General features: G+C 47.8%; 1 long non-coding RNA gene across 4 annotated transcripts in view; it reads left to right on the forward strand.

The window, feature by feature from the left end:
* The first annotated feature begins 3,323 nt into the window (after positions 1-3,323).
* LOC121672300 overlaps positions 3,324-5,683 on the forward strand; it is a 20,751-nt gene continuing 18,391 nt past the window's right edge. Inside the window, exons 1-3 of one of the 4 annotated variants that reach the window (XR_006018815.1) lie at positions 3,324-3,688; positions 3,793-3,911; positions 5,179-5,348. This is a non-coding gene — a long non-coding RNA (uncharacterized LOC121672300). The remainder of the gene's footprint in view (positions 3,689-3,792; positions 3,912-5,178; positions 5,349-5,683) is intronic. The other 3 variants (XR_006018812.1, XR_006018814.1, XR_006018816.1) reach the window with 3 other exon arrangements.

Here is a 5,683-nt window from a genome sequence, read left to right on the forward strand (position 1 = left end):
TGGGGTTTTTTTTATTACTTTGTCAGATAAATCAAAATGATGAAGGATGCATCCTTTTTCTCAAGTGTGACAATAGATGGGTTTAATTTTTTTCTCCTGGCCAGCTACCCAGGCTGTGTTTTCCTGGCAGTGTTCTCCAAGCTGCTCTGTCCTTCCCCTGGAGCAGATCTGTGCCCTGGGCAGTCTCAGGGTCCTGCTGTGTGTCCCTCAGTGCTGCTGCCTCACCTGTGCTGTGCTTGCTCCTGCAGCAGCTGCAGTAGTGAACCTTGCATTGGATGCCTTGCCTGAGGACTGCTCCTGGGGGAGGTTTAGGTCCCTCCTGCTGCATCACCTGTGTCAGGTGCTGCTGGGGAGGCTGTCGCTGCTGCTGTATCTGCTGCAAGTGTGGCAGTTTGAACTCAAACCCACTTTGCTTGCAAATATTTTCTCCCATCTCTTTTGCCTTGGCAGCCCTTGTAAACATTTACCCGGGGAGGAGAGACTCGGGCTGTGCTTAGCCCCTTGTGTGGCTTTTGTTTCTGCTGCTTTGGGGCTGAGCACAGACTTCTCTGCACCTCCCTTGTGTCTGCAGGACTGGTTTGTTTGTGTGCTCAGTACTTTCCATCCCTGCAGACAGAGCTGTGGGGAGGGGACAGCAAGGCTGGGATCAGCATTGGCTCAGAATGCAGCCCAAAGAACCCAGGCTGCTGCCCTGGGCACTGGAGCTTGAGTGTTTTGGAGCGGGGGGAGTTCTCTTCTCTTTGCACAGGACACTTGGAAGGAATGCTGAAATCAGTGTGGCATTCCTGAAATGGTGTGAGCTCTCTGCAATGCATCTTCTGCGGTGTTCCCTGGCTCGGGCACAGGGCGTGGGGTCACCCACTGAGGCAACAGGAGCAAAGACTGAGGAACGTGTCCTTGGGCAGGCCTCTACTGTTTGAATAAAGTGAGTAAAGTGAGCCTGATAGGGCCGGCTCTGCAGAGGAGGCACAGTCCGGGAGCTGATCTGGGACACTTCCAGGGAATGAGGCTGAAGTGCACTCACACAGGTCAGCAACACTGCTTCTACAAAGCACTCACACCTGCAGTAGTTTTCTTAAACTGAGAAACTCATTTAAAGGAAGACTCTTAACTTTCCCTACTGCTGCCTCCTTGAGGAAGGAATGCAGCTGTTAGCTGCGTCCGTCCTTTAAACCTAGCGGCATTTAACTTTTCTCAAGGTGATGAACTCTTAACAAGGCATTAGGACTTGGGTTATTTTATGAAATTGAAAATTCATGTATGGTTACAGATACAAAGAATTCGCAGGATCTTCATGAGTAATCAAGTAAAAATCCTGCTCTCCTGGTATACCAACAGGAGAAAGATTTAGACCAGTGCTAAATGCCTCTTTGAAGTTTTTTTTTATCTTCGAATTAGCTGTGGCATTCTAGTTACAGACTTTCTGGAATTCTTCTGAACATGTGTTTCTTCAGTACAAGTGTCACACTCAGATACTAGGATGTAGTTGCATGTGGTAATGTTAGAGAGGAATAATCAGCTTTAAGGTAGCTTCATAAATGGCTTCCCATGCTAACATGAGGGAAGATGTGCTGGATGGTACCCATATTCTTGGATGCAGTAGAAGTATGCAATAAATGGTACAGCTGGTCCTTGGGGAGGTGAAATTGCAGCCAAGATGTAAGGACTCAGAGTCCTTGTGCAGCTCTGACAGATCACTTGTGTGCTTTTCCTCTCACATAGGAGATAAATTTGTCTCTGGGGACTTAATGTCGTGTGCTTGATTTAAAAGTGCTTTAGAGCCATGAAGCACAAAGTGATTAAAGAAGTGCTGTGCTATTAAACCAGCAGTTCTTATACAGATTTCAGAAGTGTTGCTAATATGGTATCATTTCTTGTCTTTCCAATTGACATTCCTTTCTATTGAGCTACTATTTCGTTACCTGATAGCATAAGGAAATACCTGGCATTTCATCAGTGAGAGACTTGTTTCAGGCTCTGTGGTGTTATGTTTAAGAAGGTGTATAAGAGTGTATTTATTGTCCCCACATCAGAACATGGTTCTTGTCCTGTGTGGTGCAGTGGCTTCTCTGGAGTGCTCTCATGAGCACCTGGCAGTACCTGGGTACTGATAATGGCGTTGTTGTAATCACAGGTGGAATGGCTGTGCTCAGAACTGAAGAACAGATGAGAACAGCAGCTGATGTGAAAGGAGCCAGAGAAGGTGAGGACACCACCCTGTGCAGGGGATGGTACTTTTATAAACAACACTTTGTTGGTGTGGTTACAACACACAAAGCTGATGTGTATCACAGACTGTCCTGTCTAAATCAGTTCTGAAAATGGCAAGAGAAAATGGAGATAAAAGTAAAAAGTAGGAAGCAAATAGGAGATTTACTAATGAAGGAGGTGAGGGTCCCAGCATGTTGCAGAAAGGAATATGTAATTCTGCAAGTTTGTCTATTCTATGAAGCTGTATAAGCTGGTCAAATAAAAGATCCTATCTCTGACTGCAAGCCTGGTCCCTTTAGACCCTCACAGCTGTAGCAGTAAATTCTAGGCATGAGAAGAGTATTCCTCTTGTGAGTAATTTCTGGAATTTCTCAAGGCTTTTGTCTTTTTTCTTTTTCTTTTGCTTCTTTGCTATTGTTCTGGATATGGTAGACCCAATTAAAAAAAAAAAAAAAAAGTGGGAGTGGGATTCTCTTTTCTGTTGGAGGGTAAAAATGATTTGAAATTCTTAAAATGCTGAGGAGAATGAGTTGAATGTAGAAACATAGATTTCTCTGACTTTGTGAATGCTGCATAAAATGCTTGGTCTTGTAATTCTGAAATCTAAAAACCTAATAGCTTAAATCTCTTAATAACCTTGTTACTAAGTCTGCCATTCGTATTCTTTCTGTCCTGTGCAGCAAAATGAGAAAAGTAGATATATTTTTGCAAACTTGTGAGTTAAGAAATGAGCTAAAACTTAAAAAACTACTTGCAAAAGAGCATTTGGGTGTTTTATTAAACATTGAAATGCTATTAAGTGTCTTTCAAATGTGCTCCAGGTGGTTAATAACTGGATCTCTATATTTTAGAAAGGAATGCAGAAGGAAAAGAGGAAGGGGTAAGGGACAAGATCTGGTTGTGACCTAGGCAGTGTGTCACAGCTTCTGCGCTGCTCAATCAAGAACCGCACGTCTCTAACCTCAAATCATTTCAATACTCACAAACGGGGATAGAGAAATTACGAACACCTTAGAGCTGCATTTTCCTCTGCAGCCCTTTAATTTCCCGGTGACTAAGCCAGAGCCGAGCCCGCCCCGCTCCCGCAGCCGCTCCCGCCCCGCACCGCCGGGTGCCGCGCTCGGCGCGCTGAGCTCCGCCGGGCCCGGAGCAGCCCCGGCCCGGGAGAGGAGGGGGCGCAGAGCGGGGGCTGCCTCCTGAGCCGCTCCTACCGGGGGCACCGACCGGGGGGCTGCAGATGCGGCCGGGGGTCCCGGCGGGACGGTACCGAGGGGGCCGCAGCCCCCGCCGCCCGGGCGGTCCCGCTGCAGCCGCGGAGGCTCCTGTGCCCGGACCCGAGCCCTCGGCGGGGCTGTGCCGGGAGCGGCCCCGGCCCGGCCGATGCTCGGTGGGTTAGCGGAGGAGTGAGTTGCCGGTGTTCCTTCAGGATGAGCAGGGACGGGTCTGCGGGACTCCCGTGGCTGGGATGCAGTGCTGGGTAAAGTTGAGCTGCCGCTGAATCACTATTTGCATGCTTTTGTTTGTTTAGAATTTTTTTTTCTTGTTAATTACTGTGCCTGGTCCTTGTTATTTGGTTTGTAGAAATGAAGCCTGATGGTGTGTGAGGCTGAGCTCTGAGTGCCGATGTGACTGAGTGGGACCATGTGCAGTTTGAGGATCCGAGGTGCAGCCAGCTCCCCTCCGGCTGCTGAGCTCCACTGGTGAGGACCAGGGGACGCCTGGGATCCCTGAAGGCAAAGACAGAGGTTTTGAAGTTGCGCTTTGTAGGGTGAAACACTTCCCCACCACCACCAAAAAGGAGAGGAAGGCTCCAAAACCATAAGGGGAGCACTTGGGAGTGTTCTCCTTGTGACCTGCAGGAAGCTGATATCCCACCTGAGCCTGGTGATGTAAAGCCAGTCATGTTCTCTTTGAGCAGTTTATTTAAATTTTTCTCTTGTCATGACAAAAGATGCTCCTAAACCAATCTTTAAAATACCTTCCCCTCGCCCCCTTCCTTCATTTTGACAGCAAAATGTTGATGTGATTTATTTTTGTCTCCAAGAAAGAAAAGGGAAACTTGTTCAGTTTCATTATGCAGAGAATTTTTTCCCATGCATCTTCCTTGACATCATCTTTTCATATATGGTTGTCAATGATTTGCAGTAAGTCAGACCACTTACGCATAACCTCATCTTGGGATCTTTGTTCTGGTTTTGTGTTCAACATTTTCAAGGTGATGACACAATGCTTGGTCCAGGATACCCACATCATTTTCACGTGGTTAAACCACTGACAGCATTTGTCTTACTTCCGGGTTAAGATCTATTTTATTAGTCATCTACACATCTACAGTGGGCAAGACACAAATCTTGTTAATGCTGTTAACATTTACAAAAAACCCCAAATTTTCAAGCTTGATTAAGATGATGTTGCAAAGTGAACTACTTAATACTTCATTCAAGTATTAGTTCATGTCAGCTGAAGACTATTGGTTTAGTCAAGTGCCACTCGTACTGGTGTTAAATAAGAAATAAAGAAGACATAAACAACTTTCCTGTACAGTGCTGTACAGCAGAATGGATATTTTTAAAAGTGGGTTTGCCATCAGCCTGTTAGTTCTGACAAGGAATACAGAAATTATTTGTGTTCTCTGCTCCTTGGAAGTCATTCTGTTTCCTTCAGACCTCTTCAGCTGAAATTAAACACGTGGTTTTTACTGCTGACCTCTCTTGATCCTTGCACATCTTGGTACCCTGCTCCAAGCAGCTGTGTAATTTAGGTGTTTTCTTGCTTGAGAATTGATCACGGCTTTTGTGGCTGCGTCTTCTTGAGTGTCTCTTTGGGTGGGCCTGGCCCTGCACCATAGAAATGGGAATGGGGCTTTTGGTTACTTTTCATGGAGAGTTGCCTTAGTGTTGTGTTTTTTACATTTTCAATTAGGAATAGCAATTTCCTCCAGTGTGTAACTTCTAACTTTCATTCCAGTGTTTAATTTTGTGTAGCAGTTGTAGCACGTGAAACTACACTCCTGATGAGCTCAAGCTAAGCCTTGTAGAGTCCAGTAGAAGACTTCACCCAGCGGAAAACCTCACACCTCTGCTGCAGGACATCACTGTGCCTGATGCGGGTGTCCCCTGGACAGAGCTGGAACAGACGTAAGTTGCGCTATGGAAGTACACCCGCCGTTCCGCTCGTTTCGTCCCCTCACAGCCCGCGTTTGGCCAGGGTAGGGTTTGCTCAGGGCCGGCTGGCGGAGCGGCCGCGGGGCCGGGCCCTCAGGGCGCCATCTTGGCCGCGGGCAGCGCTGCGGGGCCGCCGCCGCCAGGTGGCGCCGGGGCGCGCGCGGGGCCGCCTGAGGGGCGAGGCGGGAAGGGCCGGGGAGGAGGCGGGGAGGGCACGGGCAGGCCCCACACACCCCGGCACACACCTACAGACCCCTACACACACCTACAGACCCCTGCACACACCTACAGACCTCTACAAACACCTA

The sequence above is a fragment of the Corvus kubaryi genome, unplaced genomic scaffold (assembly GCF_017639235.1).
Source record: "Corvus kubaryi isolate FWS band 111438036 unplaced genomic scaffold, C.kubaryi_AGA036_p1.0 134, whole genome shotgun sequence".
NCBI lineage: Eukaryota > Metazoa > Chordata > Aves > Passeriformes > Corvidae > Corvus > Corvus kubaryi.